Below are 18,809 nucleotides of genomic sequence, written 5' to 3'. Positions count from 1 at the left end.
AGAGAATCGACGTTTCAGGCATAAGCCCTTCATCAGGAATGAGGCTTATGGGCCAGAGGGGCTGCGAGATAATTGGAAGGGGATTGGGATTGGGGGGAAGTTGCTGAGAATGCTATAGATAGATGAAGGTGGAGGAGAAGGTGGAGGTGATAGGTCGGACAGGAGGGTGGAGCGGACGGATGGGAAAGGTGATAGACACGTCAAGAGGGCGGTGCCAAGTTGGAGGCTTGGGACTGGGATGATATGGGGGGAGAGAAAATGAGGAAACTGGTGAAATCCACATTGATCCCGTGTGGTTGCAGGGTTCCAAGGTGGAATATGAGGCATTCTTCCTACAGGCGTCAGGTGGTAAGGATTTGACAATGGAGGAAGCCCAAGACCTGCATGTCTTTGGTGGAGTGGAAGGGTAAGCTGAAGTGTTCAGCCATGGGGCAGTGGGATTGGTTGTTGTGGGTGTCCCAGAGTTGCTCTCTGAAAAGTTCCGCAGATTGGCATCCCATCTCCCCAATGTAGAGGAGATCACATTGGGTGCAGCGGATACAATAGAAGAAATCGGTGGAGGTACAGGTAAATTTCTGTTGGATGTGGAAGGATCCTTTGGGGCCTTGGACAGAGATGACAGGGGAAGGTGTGAGCGCAGGTTTTGCACTTCCTTCGGTGGCAGGGGAAGGTGCTGTAAATGGGGTGTGGGCTGGTGGGGGCGTGGATCTGATGAGGGAATTGCGGAGGGAGTCATCTCTCTGGAACGCTGATAGGAGTGGTGGGGCCCATTTCTGGGTGGCAGAAGTGGTGCAGGATGATGCGATGTATGCGAAGGTTGGTGGAGGGGAAGATGAGGACCAGGGGGGCTCTGTCCTTGTTGTGTTGTGAAGGGTGGGGTTCAGGGTTGGAGGTGTGGGAAGTGGAGGAGATGTGCTGGAGGGCATCATCGACCACGTGGGAAGGGATATTGCAATCTTGGGAGAAGGAGGCCACTTGGGATTTTCTAAGGTGAAATTAGTCATCCTGGGAACAGATGCAGCAGAGGCGGTGGAATTGTGAATAAGGGATTGTGAATTTACAGGAGGTGGCGGGGGGGAAGGAAATGTAGTCTCGGTAGCTGTGGGAGTCAGTGGGTTTTTAGTAGGTGGCCGTGGTTAGTTGGTCTTTCCCTTTCACCTTTCACCCCGACTCGAATTCACCTGAATCTTTGGCGTCCGACTAACCATGTAATAATTATATATTAATATATAAATGTATTATATTAACTAATATATTAATTTACTGCTGAATATGTTCATCACCACATACATGCACACATACATATAACCATCAATAAACTTGTTAATTAGAATAATTTAATTCATAGCGTATTTTATTACATGCCAAGGGCTCTGTTGAGGTACAACGTTAGTGTCCCTACGCCTGGATGGAGAAGCCTGGGTTCAAATCCCATCTGCTCCAGAGGTGTGTGATAACATCTCTGAATGACTTGATTGAGAAATAGGTTTGTTACATCCCACCAAATCCACTATTGGGCCATAACGGTTGGTGAACGGGGAAGTATTGTCTCCTTAGTGCAATAGCTGCCTGTGAAGGGCTTTTGCCTGAAACATCGATTTTGTAGCTGCTCGGGTGCTGCCTGCCCTGCTGTGCTTTTCCAGCACCACTCTAATCTAGACTCTGGTTTCCAGCATCTGCTGTCCTCACTTTTGTTTGTTAAGTAACGTCTAGTATTTGTTGATATTAGTGTGTTTGTTACAGTAAAAGTCTTAAATCATATAGTGAATCTAGTTAGCCACTGGAGGTACATTAAAAACAAATTGTTTCTACAAGAATCACAATAATAAACTGGGTTAGTGATTTTACAATCAGAGCAGATCAAACTCTGAAATATGAAGAATGGAGGACAGTAAAACAGTTAATGGGAGGAAGAGGCACCACAAATGTTTAGAGTGGAAAGTGAATAATCAATCTCATCCTCCTATTGACACCCCCATCATCACAGCTGCCAGACTTCAGCAAATTTGATTTAAACCATGTGTTTTCAACAATTGACTGAAACGACTCAGTATGGCATATACAATGGGCACTGACAACATCCTGACTATAGTGGTGTTATATATGTACTAGAGCTAGCTGTGCCCCTAGCCAAGGTATTCCAGTGCAGCTTCTACATAACATATGGAAAATTGTATGTCCTATATACAAAAAGCAAGATAAATCCAATTTGACAGAGGACCACTCCATTTTGGCTGCAATAGTCAGCAGCAAAGTATTGGGATACATAATCAACAATGCTAATGATGACATGTATTCAATAATAGCTTACTCATCTATGGTCAGTTTAGGTTCTACCAAAATATTCAGTAGCTTCATAAGTGGCCTCCCCTCGACCTAAGGTGAGAAGTGGGGATAGCCCACATTTGTGATCGACATGAGAGGGAGCATCTCTCAAATGGTATTAGAGTTTGGCGTTCTCTTCCATAGAGAATAATAGAATTGTGTCTTTGAATATACTCAAGGCTGAGTTGGACAGATTTTGATTGATAAGGGAATCAAGAAGAATAGGCAGGAAAGTGAACTAAAGAACACAGTTCAATTAAGTTTGATTTCATTGAATGGTAGAGTGGGATCAAGATGCTCCTACTCTACCCTTAGGGTGAAGCTATGAATATGAATTATGAGTTATAATTGATTAAGATTGCAGGTAGATGTGTGAGCAGAATGGTAATGAAATGAGCACTATATAGTGCTAATAGCTTATTTGGTAGGATATGACAGTTGAGGATTTATTTAGGGTCCTTACACTTTAATGCGTCTGGATCTTTCAGGCGAGACTGCTGGACATTGACCACAATAGCTGTCTGCTCCCATTAACTTTGTAATATCCGTTTGGAGGGCATCTGGTCATATAAATATACAGGGAGAAAGTGAGGACTGCAGATGCTGGAGATCAGAGCTGAAAATATGTTGCTGGAAAAGTGCAGCAGATCAGGCAGCATCCAAGGAGCAGGAGAAGTGACGTTTCGGGCATGAGCCCTTCTCACGCCCGAAACGTCGATTCTCCTGCTCCTTGGATGCTGCCTGACCTGCTGCGCTTTTCCAGCAACATATTTTCAGCATATAAATATACAAGCAAAGAACAAGATTAGGTCACTTAGTCCTTTGAGCCTGCTCTGCCATTCAATAAGATCATGGTGTGATGATACTATGGCTTTAAGAGGTGTAATTTGTCCTTTTTTTCCATGAAGAAAGAGTGCATCTCCCCTTTAAGACGTGGCACAGGTTGATTCAGAGGTTTTGGATTCCAGACCAACTACTATTCATTCAAAGGACAACATATCTGATATGTGTCCTTTGAATGAAAAGTTAAACCAAGGCTCTGCCAGCCCTCTCAGGTGGGAATAAAGGATGCCATGGAACCAAATTAAACAGCACGGATGTTATTATCATTGTCCTGACCTATATTTATCTCTCAATCAACAACACAATTATCTGATCAATATCACATTGCTGTTTATGAGACTAAGCAGGTATTTTTTTCTGCAATAGGGCAATAACATTGCTTTAAAGTACTTCATTGGTTGTTCAGCACTTGGGATATCCTAAGTTTTCAGAAGGCACTATATAAATGCAAGTATTACCTTTTACCTTTAAGTGGCTAGAGCCTCACACAAACCTGAACCGATTAACTACACATCTACTCAACAGCCATGTGAATAGTGCGGGGCTGCAATCTTTCTTTTTCAAAACTTCATTCATAATAATTATCTGTAAGATACGAGCATAAGAGGTACAGTTAGTAAGTTTCCAGATGACACCAAAATTGGAGATGTAGTGGACAGCGAAGAAGGTTAACTCAGATTACAAATGGATCTGGACCAGATGGGCCAATGGGCTGAGAAGTGGCAGATGGAATTTAATTCAGATAAATGCAAGGTGCTGCATTTTGGGAAAGCAACTCTTAACAGGACTTATACACTTAATGGTAAGGTCCTGGTGAGAGTTGCTGAACAAAGAGACCTTGGAGTGCAGGTTCATAGCTCCTTGAAAGTGGAGTCGCAGGTAGATGGGATAGTGAAGAAGGCGTTTGGTATGCTTTTGTTTATTGGTCAGAGTATTGAGTACAGGAGTTGGGAGGTCATGTTGCGGCTGTACAGGACATTGGTTAGGCCATTGTTGGAATATTGCATGAAATATTCTGGTCTCCTTCCTATCCGAAAGGTGTTGTGAAACTTGAAAGGGTTCAGAAAAGATTTACAAGGATGTTGATAGGATTGGAGGATTTGAGCTATAGAGAGAGGCTGAACAGGCTGGGGCTGTTTTCCCTGGAGTGTCGGAGGCTAAGGGGTGACCGTATAGAGGTTTACAAAATTATGAGAAGCATGGATAGGATAAATAGACAAAATCTTTTCCCTGGGGTCAGGGAGTCCAGAACTAGAGGGCATAGGTTTAGGGTGAGAGGGGAAAGATATAAAAAAGACCTACGGGACAACTTTTTCACACAGAGGGTGGTATGTGTATGGAATGAGCTGCCAGAGGAAGTGGTGGAGGCTGGTACAATTGCAACATTTAAGAGGCATTTGGATGGTTATATGAATAGGTAGGATTTGGAGGGATATGGGCCGGGTGCTGGCAGGTGGGACTAGATTTGGTTGGGATATCTGGTCGGCACGAATGGGTTGGACCAAAGGGTCTGTTTTCATGCTGTACATTTCTATGACTCTATGACTCTATATATTCTAAATCAGCTTTGTACACACTTTATAGAAAGAAAAAGAACAAACATTGGAGTTTTAACATTTCTCAGAGCTTCTCTGCAGTTGCAGCAAAATAAAAATATTTCCTATTCATGCAGGAAACTTTGAGGCAAACAGAGGGTTTGACAACTGATATGACCCTAATTATACATTGGAAAGAAACCCTAGATAGTAGTCTTTCCCCACTGTGCCTTGGTGACAGCTGCACCAAACATTAGTGCGTCCCTCAGCACATAGTCCTGGACTTTGGAATGTGCCAGTCTGCAACATTCGATTGAGGTGAACTCTTTGCCTTGGACAATAAATAGGTTTTGGGCAGATCAAAGGGTGTCTTTCACCAAGTTGGTACTCCTCCAAATGCATTTAATGTCTGTCTCAATGTGTGTCTTGGAGGACAGACTACAGAGCACATAGTCCTGCATCACAGAACTGCTCGGGACAAACCTCAATGAAAACCATTGCATCTCTCTCCAGACATTCTTGGTAAAGGCACCTTCCAGGACAATGTGGGACAGTCTCTTGATGAATATAAAGAGTGTAGGGGCATTTTCAAGAGGGAAATGAGTAGAGCAAAAAAAGGATATGAGATATCCTTGGCAGAAAATGTTATGAATAATCCAAAGAAATTCTACAAGTACATTAAGACGAACTAGAGTGAGAATAGGATCCCTTAATGATGTCTTCCATGTGTTGAACCTCAGGAGATGGGAGAAATGCTAAATGGATATTTTGCTTCAGTTTTAACTGTGAAGGAAGAAATGAGCGCTAGAGAACTCAGGGAAATAAATATTAATATTTTGAAAACAGGTCACACTACTGAAGAGGAAGTGCTGGCGGTCTTAGAAAACATAAAGGTAGATAAATGGCTGGGACCTAATCAAGTGGATCCAAGGACATTCTGGAAAGTAAGGGAAATGATTATGGGATGCCTCGCAGAAATAGTTGTATCATCTACAACCATGGATGAGGTGACAGAAGACTGGAGGGTTTCTAATGTTGTGCCTTTATTTAAGAAAGGCTGTTAAGAGAAGACCAGGAACAATAGACCTGTGAGTCTAACGTCTATGGCAGGTACATTGCTGAAGGTGCTTCTGAAAGATAGGAATTACCATGCATTTGTAGAGATAAGGATTAATTAGGGATAGTCAGCATGGTTTTGTGTGAGGGAAATCATGTCTCACAAAAGTGATTGCGTTTTTTGAGGAAGAAACCAAGAAGATTGATGAGTGTACAGCGTCAGACATTGTTTACGTGGACATTAGTAAAGCCCTTGATAAGGTTCCGCATGGATGGATTCAGGGTGAGCTTAACAGTTGGATACAAAATTGGCTTGATGATAGCAGACAGAGGGTGGTGGTGGAGGCTGTCTTTTGGACTGGAGGCCTGTGACCAGTGCTGTTCCACAGGTCTCAGTGATGGGTCCACTTTCTTTGTCACTTATATGAGAATTTAGGAGACATGATTTAGGAGTCTGCAAATGACACAAAAATTGAAAGTATAGTGGACAGTGAAGAATTTTATCTAAGATTTCAAAGAGATCTTGATCAATCAAGTCAGTGAACTGAGGAGTGGCAAGTGGAGTTTAATTTGGATAAATGTGAGGTATTGCATTTTGGTAAAATAAACAATGGTAGGACTTATACAGTTAATGTTAGGGCACTGGGTATGTTGTAGAATAGTGAAATCTAGGGGTTCAGAAAGATAATTCTCTGAAAGTGGAGTTGCAGGTAGACAGTGATTAAGAAGGAGTTTAGCACACTTGCCTTCATTGCTGAGAGTATAGGCGTTGGAACATCATGTTGAGGTTGTAAAGGACATTGGTGAGACCTCTTCTGGAGCATTGTGTTTGGTTCTAGTTGCCCAGCTATAGGAAGGATATAATGAAATTGGAGACGGTTCAGACGGTTGCTGATAATGGAGGGTTTGAGTTATAAAAATAGGCTGGATAGGCTGGAACTCTTTTCACTGGAATGTGAGAAGTTGGGGGGTAACCTTACAGAGGTTTATAAAATCATAAGGGGCTTGCATAAGGTGAAGAGCAAGGGTCTTTTCCCTCAGGTGGGGGAGTTCAAAACTAGGGGGCATATTTTTAAAGTGAGAAGAAAGTTTTAAAAAAGACAGAAGTGCCACAAGGATCGGTGCTGGGTCCTCTACGTTTTGTCATTTACATAAATGATTTCGACGCGAGCATAAGAGGTACAGTTATCACGTTTGCAGATGACACCAAAATTGGAGGTGTAGTGGACAGCGAAGAGGGTTACCTCAGATGACAACAGGATCTGGATCAGATGGGCCAATGGCTGAGAAGTGGCAGATGGAGTTTAATTCAGATAAAAGTGAGATGTTGCATTTTGGGAAGCAAATCTTAGCAGGACTTAGACACTTAATGGTAAGGTCCTGGTGAGTGTTGCTGAACAAAGAGACCTTGTAGTGCAGGTTCATAGCTCCTTGAAAGTGGAGTCGCAGGTAGATAGGATAGTGAAGAAGGCTTTTGGTATGCTTTCGTTTATTCATTCATGTTGCAGCTGAAGGATCTGGTGGGCATGGCTCTTCTCACTACAAGCTACATCTTGGAATTGCTTTGAAAGTTCTGGCGATGAGGCAATCTGCCAAATGACCTTAACAGTCTGCTCACAGAACCACCTGATGGGATCAACCCTCTCCTTTTCTCACAGTGCCTCAAAGGCGCTACGTGCTGACCACTACCTAATGGACTTGTGGTCAAAGCTTTATACATGGTATCCCTGTGGACACAGTGATCTTTGGCCTCCAGATGAAGTGGAAGATAGCTCATATGAATGCAGTGATATGGGTTTGGGGAATGGGCCACATACAACAACATGGAAAATATCTCACACCAGGATTTTACTTGCAATGGAGAGGGAGCAGTGCTCCCACTTGCCTAATTTCTGCCTCACCTTGGTGTACGCTCCTCCCATTCATGTTCCCAGCATCTTCAGGTAATCTGTCCTGACAGCAAAGGGGATAAAAGATGGTTAGCCCAGTTCCCAAAGAACATGTCTTCACTTTTGCCTTGATTTACCTTGTCTCCTCAGACCAATTCAAACTGGTCGTAGATGCTCATAAGTTTGCACATTACAGCAGATCCAAACAGAAAATGATGGTGTTATCCATGGACAGGGAGGCTTTGACCTCCAGGCCTCCACTGCCTGGAATAGTCACCCCTCTCAGGCTGTCATCCTTCCTGATGGACTCAGCAAGGGGTTCTATATAAAACACAAAGAAGACAGGAGACAGTGGGCAGCCCTGACTGACTCCAGGTCTTATCGGAAAACTTTCTGATTCCCATCCATTGATTGATACTGCACTCATGATGTTGGTGTAGAGCATTGGATCCTATTGCAGATTCCATCCCCAAACCCCATTTTGGAGAACGCATCCCACATTTAGGTGTGTGATATCCTGTCAAAGGCCTTCTCCTGGTCCAGGCTGATGAGGTACATGTCTACCTTTGATAGCCCTGAGGAACACAAGTTGCCTGAGATCTTCCTGCTTGGTACAGCCAAGTTTGGTCAGGATGAATCACTGAGCCCAGAGCAGACCTGATGCAGTTGGCTATGACCCTTGTACAGGATTTTGTAAAATGCATTGGTCACCTATTTCGAATTTCCTCCCTCTTGCCCCTTCCATTTATGGAAGTGGGTGATGAGACATTTCCTCATGGATTCGCACATGCTATCAGCCAGCAGTGTACTGTCATACATCCCCAAAGTCAGTCCTGGCCAAAAATGTCACACAGAGCTGAAAACAACTCAGCTGGTAAGCCACCACTTCTGAGAGTTTTGTTCTTCTCAGAAGATTCAAAGACCTTGGTCAACTCATCAAGAGATATGGCTGGTCCAGCCTTGCCCACATATTATCATCAAAGACCACAGTGTTGGAGCTTGAGTTTGAGTTTGACTTATTGTTGACACATGTATTGGTATACAGTGAAAAGTGTTATTTTGCGTGCCATACCAGTAGATTGCACCATGGAAGGTGCCTCAGGGTAGCAGAACAAAGTGTAGTATACAGTGTTATTGATGCAGAGAGATCAGAATTAACATTTGAGAGATCCGTTCAAACGTTTGATGATAGTGGTGAAGAAGATTCAAAGACCTTGGTCAACTCATCAAGAGATATGGCTGGTCCAGCCTTGCCCACATATTATCATCAAAGACCACCGTGTTGGAGCTTGAGTTTGATGATAGTGGTGAAGAAATGTTCTTGAATCTGTTTGTATGTGTATTCAACCTTTTATATCTTCCTCCCAATGGTTGGAAGACAGTATAATTGGTATGGGTGTGTGGGTGGGGCTGGCCTTTGATTATGTTGGTTGCTCTCCCGAGGCAGCAGGAAGTATAAATAGAGTCAATGGATGGGAGGCTAGTTTGCATAATGGACTGGATTGTGTTCACGGCACTCTGTAGTTTCTTGCGGCCTTGGGAAGAGCAATTGCCAAAGCACCCTGTGATGCAGCCAGAGAGGATGCTTTCCATGGTGCATCTAAACAAATTGATAAGAGTCATTGTAGACATACTGAACTTCCTTCGTCTCCTGAGGAAGTAGAGATGTTCTTGTGCTTTCTTAACCATCGCTTCAACATGGGTGGACCAGGACAGATTGTTAGTGATTATCACTCCCAGGAACTTGGTGACCTCGACCACCTCCACCTCAGCACAATGATGCAGACGGGAAAGTGCCCTCCACTCAGGTTCCTGAAGTTAATTAGGAGATAGTGAGGACTGCAGATGCTGGAGATCAGAGTAGAGAGTGTGCTGCTAGAAAGGCATGCAGGTCAGGCAGCATCCAAGGAGCAGGAAAATCAACATTTCAGGCAAAAGCCCTTCATCAGGAATGAGGTTTGTGAGCCAATGGAGTGGAGAGATACATGGGAGGGGTTGGGGCTGGGGTGTAGGTAGTTGAGATTGCGATAGGTAGGTGAAGATGGGGGTAATAATGATAGGTTGGAGAGGAGGGTAGAGCAGACAGGTGGGAAAGATAATGGACAGGTAGGACAGGTCATGAGAGAGGTACTGAGTTGGAAGGTTAGATCTGGGATAAGGTGGGGAAAGGGGAAATGAGGAAACTGGTGAAATCCACATTGATCCCATGTGGTTGGAGGATCCCAAGACAGAAGATGAGTGTTCTTCCTTCAGGCGTCAGGTGGTTAGAGTTTGGTGGTGGAGGAGGCCCAGAACCTACATGTCCTTAGCGGAGTGGGAGGGAGAGTTGAAGTGTTTGGCATTGGGGCAATGGGGTTGGTTGGTGCAGATGTCCCAGAGATGTTCTCTGAAGCGCCCTGCAAGTAGGTGTCCTGTCTTCCCCACTGTAGCATCGGATACAGTAAATGACATGTGTGGAAGTGAAGGTAAAACTCTGATGGATGTAGAAGGTTCCTTTGGGACCTTGGATTGAGGTGAGGGGTCGGGGGGAGGTGTGGGTGCAGGTTTTGCAATTCCTCTCGTTCCTAAAGTCAATGACCAGCTCCTTCATTTTGCTGATGTCGATGGAGAGATTGTTACCCTTACACCTTAAGCTCTCAATCTCTTTCCTGCATTCCATCTCATCATTGTTTAAGATCGAACCAACAATGATGGTGTCATCAGCAAACTTGTAAATTGAGTTAGGGTGGAATTTGGCCACACAGTTGTGAGTGTATAAGGTTATAATAGGAGACTGTGTACGCAGCCTTTTGTGGCACCAGTGTTGAGGATTATGGTGGAGGAGGTGTTGCCACCTCGTCTTAATGATGACGGAGTACAGGAACAACTGGGAAGCTGCGCTGTCAGTGTGCTTCATGTCATGCAGACTGGCATAAAAGTATTTGCTAATCCTCAGGATGTCAGACTACCTTGATGTTACCAAACCATCTACTTCCTTCAGGCTGCTGATCACAGAGCTGGGCTACAAGCTATAAACAGTCAAATTAGCAGGCAGTAGAAAACTTGCATGATGTCTGCATTGGGAAGAATGAATTATTTGCCTATGATGATCCACTGTTCATTTTGGTAGTTCACAAATATTTTCCCCTTAGTCTTTTGTGAATTACTTTATAATTTTATTCTAGTATTTATGATGCAAATAAAATACATATTAAATAAAATGTAATCGTTAAGTTTAAAATGCATTTTTTCTTCTAATGAAATCACACTGGTGCGATGTAAATTATGTTTGACAGTATCTGTTCTTCCTGCTGCTTAACCATATATTTCTGTTCCACAATTTAAATCAAGCAATATTAACCATCTGGTTTTATTATGCATCCAATACACCACCAGGAGGAAGCACTGCTACATAATTTGATGCTGTCAAAAAATGGCACCATTGATTCACAGCAACTTATAGTGCAAAAATAACCCAGAAAATGCAGGAGGTCAACCAACATGAGTCAGACTGAAGAACTCAAGAATGCTTTAGGAAATGTTCCTTTTCAGTGTTTGTTTTTGTTTCAGATGAGCAGCAATTGCAATTTTATTTTTGCTTTTGAATTCTACAACAGATATAGCAATATTAGCAGAGCAAGGGTGTGGTTATTAAGTCACACCTTGAAAGGAATGGGGAGAAGATTATCTCCGGTTATGATCAGTTGACAATAGGGTCAAGGGAAGAAGGGCTTATGCCCGAAACGTCGATTCTCCTGCTCCTTGGATGCTGCCTGGCCTGCTGCGCTTTTCCAGCAACACATTTTTCAGCTCTGATCTCCAGCATTTGCAGTCCTCACTTTCTCCCAATAGGATCAATGTTTTGTCTACGCAGCTCTTTAGTTTGCCGATGCCAAAGGTGTGGGTGTGGAAGATTTTAAGTTTCAGCAGAAATACTGTTGCATTTAAATTATAGACATTGTTTTCTCGGGAAGGAGTTTGATCTGCTTTAGAACTAAATGTGTCATTGGCAATAATCAGTATATAAAATATGCACGAGTTTTAGCTTGCCTCAGACATGAACAACTGGTCGGACCAGATAATCTGGTTATGTAACATTAAAATTTTCTTTCTCCGATCTGAATTTTCAAACTGCTCCTCAGCATCTCTTTAAAGCATTATTAGAAATTGCTCAATATTTTCACCAACCCCTCATAATTATCAATTATTGCTGAATAATTTTATTAATATATCAATTAATGTTACATGCTAGAAACTCAAAATTAACTTGAACAAACTTTTTTGAGGCAAAAAAGAAATTAGTCATTGTGAAGGAATTAGCAATATTTTAAACTGCTAATGATAAATAATATTGATTTTTTTTGCCACAGTGCCCCCTTTTTTGATACTGCACTCTAACAGTAAGTTTGTGTTGTCAATAAAGTATATTTGAATGATACATTCACTAATTGACTCGAAATCTAATGCTCTGTCCATGTTGTAAAGGGTGAGATGATAAGGAAGCCCTGTCAATGGAGTGTATGGACTCCACAGAAGTTAACAACAATGACAGAAAAGGCTGTGGTAAAGGTACAGAACTGCACACCATATTGCCATGCACAAGAACTGATGTCAAGACCATGAATCATGAATGTCTAAACAATGTGAAACTTGAGATTTAAGGAACAGTGGTAGAGCATTGAACAGGATACATGGAAACAAGAAAAAGCTCAATGCATGATTATTTTACAGTATTTTATTATAATTAAGTGTTGGATAATAAGCAATCTTTTCCGTACAAGAAAATTCTAACTTCCAATGGGTACTGAATATCTTCTGTTAAATAACTTTCTGTCATTAAAAGTAGCCAACGCTCACTTTGTTCTCTTCTTCTGGGTACAATACTTACGTTGGTCACTAGGTGCACCAACAATACACAAAATCAACTTTATATTTTTTCTACTTTCTATACCTATATCTAATCGAAGAAGATGCTTCCCATATCCAAAGCAGGTCAACGTATACAGTAGGTAGCTGATCACACATAAAGATGACAACTAGAGAATATAGAGAGAAAATGGGGAACATATGAAGCTACAGGCTGTCTCCAAGCAAAATAGGTGGCGTGGATTTTCATTCTTTTCCTCCTTATTCAGGAATTCATTCTTCCTGAAGATATTCTGGCTGTATTCTGTATTGCACTGTAAAACCAAAAGATGTTGCTACAAAGAGTGTCTTACTTTTGAAGCTGCTAAAAAAATGCTTTGTATACTCTTGACACTTAGAGATGAAAATAGCAGTGTAGTGATAAAAGTCAATCAAGCACTTTAAAAAAATCACCTATACCACAACCTCCGCAATGTAGCTAGATAGATGTACTTTGGGTGGGGTGCATGTATCATGGAATGTATCAAATTATAGAAAAAAGCACAAAGTACACGCAGTTGGAAAGATGGAGCTCAATACATGATTAAAAGTAATTGAACAGCATACATCAGGATAATTAATGATAAAGTACAATAAAGTCTTGTAAGTAAAGATCATCACATGAATTTACCATGGGGTGGTGCTAAAGAAATGTTATTGTCATGTCAGGAAGCTTTTACTCACGCAGAATCTGGAAAATCCAACAACAGAGAAGCAAGGCATCATATGAGTGGCTAATAGAATTGGTTCCAAAACAACAGCTCAAAAATGTGACAATGGCTGTGATTTGAGAATAATGGTGAGCATGATGACTTAATCGGGTGAGATTTCAAAAATCAGGTCCTCACCATCAGTTTGAAATTTATCAGATAAGCCCTCCCCCCATCTGATCATAAGAAGCCTACATACATGCATTTGCTAAAATTAATTATTCAGCTTTCTAGAATTAATTTGGCTGTCCCAATTCACTTCTGCTCAGTCAAATCTAGTCTGTGAGTACCCAGCTCTGGCTGCCTCTAGTAAAACCATATCCTTTCCTGTTAGCTAAAACAACTGCAGTAGATTAATCCAAATACATAAAGGCAGGATGGTCCATGGGCCATCACAGAAACCAACTAGAAAAGGGCGACACACTAGCTTCTACTTCATGGTGGCAGCTTCGTGCAGAGAATTAGCCAGCAGCTTTAGTGTCAGTGTGGCAAATTAGTATAGACGGCAAGGCATCAGCTTGTGGCTGTAAAGAACACAGTGAAGTGTCAGTGTGAAATAGGAATTTTCTGCCACTGAGGAGCGCAATACTGCATCAACATTGGAGCTTGTATATGTGCCAGTTTCGTACACAGCCGACACAGAGTCTTTACAAGAACTGATGGCCGTATGTGAATACAAAAGGGGATGTATGGTTGGTCAGGCTTCACAGCTGGTTGGTCGAATTCAAACCTGGGAATTGCTGGTCATTCTTTCAGGGACACCTTGCAAGTTCAGTTGGGAGTATGGGTCTTACATAAGCCAGGGAAGATTTCGAGGTCCTGTCCATGGCATCATCAAGTCTATGGACAGCTCAAGCCTGGAGTTTGGCCTACTTGTATTGGCTAACTGAGGAAATAGTTACAGTAATAGGGGCAATTGAAATGACAAGGGAGATATTTGGTTTGATAGCTGATGGAAGTGAATGGCCTCGAATGCAAAGGTGCAGGAGCTCAAAGTAATTGATGGCCACTTTGGCCTTAATCTGGGAAGAAGCAGGGCCAACAGCACTTTGGCAGTGAGGGGTTTCAGAGGTAACCTTTAGGCATTGTAATGTAACATAAAGGGTCTCAATTGAAACAGGAGGTGAATGTTCATCAGAGAATTGGAATCATAAAACAGTGGGGCAAGTAAAGAATGAGGCATATGCCATCCTTAACATAGAAACTTACTGCACTGGACTCAAATTTTAAGCTTTCTATTTTGATCTACAATCCAACTGTGCAATAAGCCTTCAACATGGATAAGGAACTACCCAAAGTGGAGTTTATAATCTGGCATAATTTGATTTAATTTGGATGAATTGATTTAATTGATTTCAATTTGCTTTAAAAGATGACATCCAGGTAATGTTTTTGCAAATGTGGTGGTAATCATGTTTGCCTCACATTGAAGAGGTCTCTGGTTCAAAACATTGTTGGTAGGGTGTTTTAATGCTTTATAGTGACTTCGTCTCTGGCCGAGTAACTCTGTATTCAAACTTCAACCAGTATGCAAAAGTCAGAAAGGTGTGCAAGAACATAACCATTATTTTTAAGCTCATGCCAATTGTGACCTGTGTCATGAAGTACTGAGTGAGAATTTACTGTGGCCTGATTGGCATCTCATGGTCTCTCAGGTCTACAATAGCTACGAGAGCAAGGGAAATTTACTCAAAAACTCATTGTTCCTATTTGTGGTGACACACAGTCTGTAGGATTACAAGACATGACACTGTAGCTGCCATATCCTTACACACAAGATAAAGAGTGCGAGGAGATGTCCAGAATGAGAGGATCTCGATTGTAGGAGGGATTGAGTGGATCTTGGCAAGACAACATTGACACTGTTTTGGGCTTCTTCTTTGAGACCAGGATGACTATTGAGGCTGGGAGGAGGAATACAGCAGTAGTAGATGCCTCCAAACTCTTGTGCTATTGGTGGCAAAGAGCTGTCTCTGAAAACACATAGCAAATGCAGAATCAGACGGGGAGTGCATGTTGGCTGTGGATTTGGCCAGCTGCGAGACCAGCGTCTAGGCAAATAACCCAGAGCTTCACGGTTAGGAATGTCAGGGATAAAACTTCCTCATCCTAAGGCTATATGTAAAATCTGAAAGGTCTTGAGACACTGTTTCTGCTTGTGGGCGAATCTAGAACTGGGAGTCATCATTTAAATCAAAGAAGAGGAGAATTATTTTCCCCAGAAAGGATCTTTGGATCTCTTCTCCTCAAATGCAGTGGAAGCACAGGCCTCAAATGCTTTCAAACCAGAGGTGGTAACTATTCACACCTTAACAGAATCTATCAGACATAGAAAGGAATATGGGGTAATTAGAACAGTCATGACCTAATGAAATGGCAGTGCAGTCTTGAAGGACTAAGTAGTCAACTTATGCTTTTACATTTGTACATACATATGAAAGCACTTCCTTAATGTTTGTATTGTCTGTGACCACAGCAATCAGGTAATCTGTGCTAGGTATCCAGAAAGCTGCCTTAAGTCTTATCCTGGATTACTCATTTATGCCAGCCTCATTCAAAAGCCCTCAGCACACAAGATGATGTTGCTGTAAAATAACTCCAGAGGCCAGTATCCCATCACCAAGTCACCTTTTATTTACACGTGGAAAGTCCTTGACTCTGGTCCAGCTGCCTGAAAGCCAACTCTCAGAGTGAACAGAACCTCTGACACTCCTGTTCTTATCTGTCAGCCAGGGCTCCCTGATTGGACTAGATTAACAGCCCCAGTCAGGGAATTCATATTCTACGAGTTCCATGTGGCTGACCTCGTTGCAATTACTACATTCCTCCCCCCGAGTCTGAGGCCATAGGCCAAATCTTTTTTTAGTAGCTCCTCCTGGGGCGATTTCACACTCGGTCAAGCTTCTCCAACTCTGCCTCTGATTGGGGCTGTGTTAAGTGGTGTTTTTGCCAGTGGGAGGCAGCTCAATGCACCCACATTTGCTACTTGGCTCCTGGATGATGCTCCAACTTGTAATGATACACAATTAGTATTAGAACTCACCACTGAATTAGGCCTAAAACTGTAGGTGACATTGCCTTATCCTCTTGAAGTAGAATTAACAAGGCTTTTTGGTCTATTATTACAAATTTATGCCTGTAATGGTATTGCTGGGACGTACTGACTACAAATATGACCGCAAAACCTTCCTCCTTTTTCTGGGCATATTTACACTCTACATCAACCAAAGTCCTGGATTGGATGTTCCTCCCCACTGGGCAACCTATGAGCTAGTATTACCCCAATATCATATGGGGAGGCATTGCATGTCAATACTGGATCTTGCTAAGGATCAATGCATGTCAACACCTTACAGGATGATCGATGTTTCTTCACTTCATGGCCATTTCCAAGGCTGACCCTGTTTTAAGAGCTGATGCAAAGGTGCCAGGATGGAGGCCTGGTTATGTATGAACTTTCCATAATAATTCACCAGCCCAAGGAAAGACCTAAGCTCCGGTACAGACTTGGGAGCTGAGGCACCTTTGATCATCCTCACTTTAACTTCCAACAGGTGTAACCCAGTCATGTCAACACTGTAGCCCAAGTAGATCACTTGAGGTGTTTGGAACACACATTATTCCCTACTGAGGCATACAACTGCCTAGGAGAAATGTCTAAGGGATATATCTCTAAGGGCTCCTTATTAGTCTTCCCTGTTATTACCACATCATCCAGATAAATGGCGACCTAGCTGTATCGTATATTGGTACAAATCTTCATGGGTATTAATTGATGCATACTTCTGAGGATCCTCGTCTAATTGCAATTGCAAGTACACATGGTTCATGTCCTGCTATATGAAGGACAGGTCCCCTGCCAGCTTTGTATATAAATCCTTTATGCAAGGGATTGTGTATTTATCCAGTCACGAGAAACAGTTAACCATTTGTTTAAAACCCCCACAAAGGCGGACTGACCAGTCAGGCATCACAATCAGTACAACTGGTGTTGCCTATTCTGCGCTTTCCAGCCTTCTGATTTCTGCTTCTACATTTGCCCGAAAGGCAAATGGCATTGGGCGGGCCTTGCAGAACCATGGAATTGCTTCCTTGTCAACATGCAGGGTTGCCTTGATTCCTTTGATAGTCCCCAGACCTTCCTGAAAAACCTCTGGATATTTAGCTAGGACTGCACTGAGGCAGCCATTTTCTAATCAAAAAATGTTGACTCAATCTAGGTGAATCTTTCTCAACCAATTTTCCCCCATCAAAATTGGGCCCGCATATTTAACTCAATCAGCAGTAACAACCAACTGCTTCTCGTGAGAGACTAGAACCAAAGTTGTGCCCTCTGGCTGTAAAGGTCCTCCAGTATAGGTTCTCAGTCTAGATGAGGTCTTGTGCAAACTTAACATTTGAAGTCAAGAGTGATCTTTGTTTAAGACTGGTTCTGCAATCACTGAAAAGGCCGCGACCGTATCAACCTAGAATCGTTCTGTTCAGATATGCAATTCTCCTCACTCAAGTAGTGTTCCCCAAGCTCAGTTGGAATACCCTGCAATTCATATGCTCCACTTGCTGCATTTTCCAATGACAAAGCCAGTGGTAGAGCCCAGGGTTAATCGCACTGTTGTCACTGCTGAAATAACTCCACATAGGCTGGTATCCCGTCACAAAGTCACTCTTCATTTACATGTGGAAAGTCTTTGAAATTGATCCAGCTCCTTCAGAGCCAGCTCTCAGAGTGAACAGTACCTCTCAGAGTGAACAGTACCTCTCAGAGTGAACAGTACACTTCTGTTTCTATGTGTTAACCAGGGCTCCCTAATTCAAACAGGTTAACAGCTCCAAGCAGGAACCTTAAATTCTATGAGATCCACCTGGCTGACCCCATTACAATTGTTACAGCTGGGTGTAGACTATGTATGCATTTCTCCTTTTTAATTTTTTGAACTGTTTTATTAGTCCCTATAATATCTTTACATATAACATGTTTCATTGTAGTGCTTAGTTTCAATGCATCAAAACTAGAATCTGGTTTGGTCTGAGTTTACAGCCAATTCAACTGTCTAAGCAAGCATCTCAACTGCTCTGTTTCTTCATTAGATATAAGATCATCTTTCTTTGGGGTCTTGGCATAATTTATCAGGATACAAGGTAAAACTTTGATTCAAGGTTATTACTGCTTAATGCCAAAGGCCATATGTAATAAAATTTCCCTGAAGCCCAATTTCCAATTTTTGAAAACAAAAAATGCTGGGGATCACAGCAGGTCAGACTATGGAGAGAGGGCAAACTAACATTTCGGATCTAGAGACTCTTCATCGGAGCTGACATGAAGCTGCTGAGTTTCTGTAGCAGTCGAAAAGTTTGGTGCTGGAAACACACAGCCAGTCAGGCAGCATCCGAGGAGCAGGAAAGTCGATGTTTTGGGAATAAGCTCTTCATCAGGAATGCATGAATGCTCATGCTCAAAACATTGACTCTCCTGCTCCATGGATGCTGCCTGACTGGATGTGCTTTTCCAGCACCACACTTTCCGACTCTGATCTCCAGCATCGCAATCCTCACTTTATCCGAGTTTC

This window comes from Chiloscyllium plagiosum, chromosome 2, assembly GCF_004010195.1.
Source record: "Chiloscyllium plagiosum isolate BGI_BamShark_2017 chromosome 2, ASM401019v2, whole genome shotgun sequence".
Classification (NCBI taxonomy): domain Eukaryota; kingdom Metazoa; phylum Chordata; class Chondrichthyes; order Orectolobiformes; family Hemiscylliidae; genus Chiloscyllium; species Chiloscyllium plagiosum.
The sequence above is the reverse complement of the archived record's forward strand: the minus strand, read 5'-3'. Positions refer to the sequence as shown.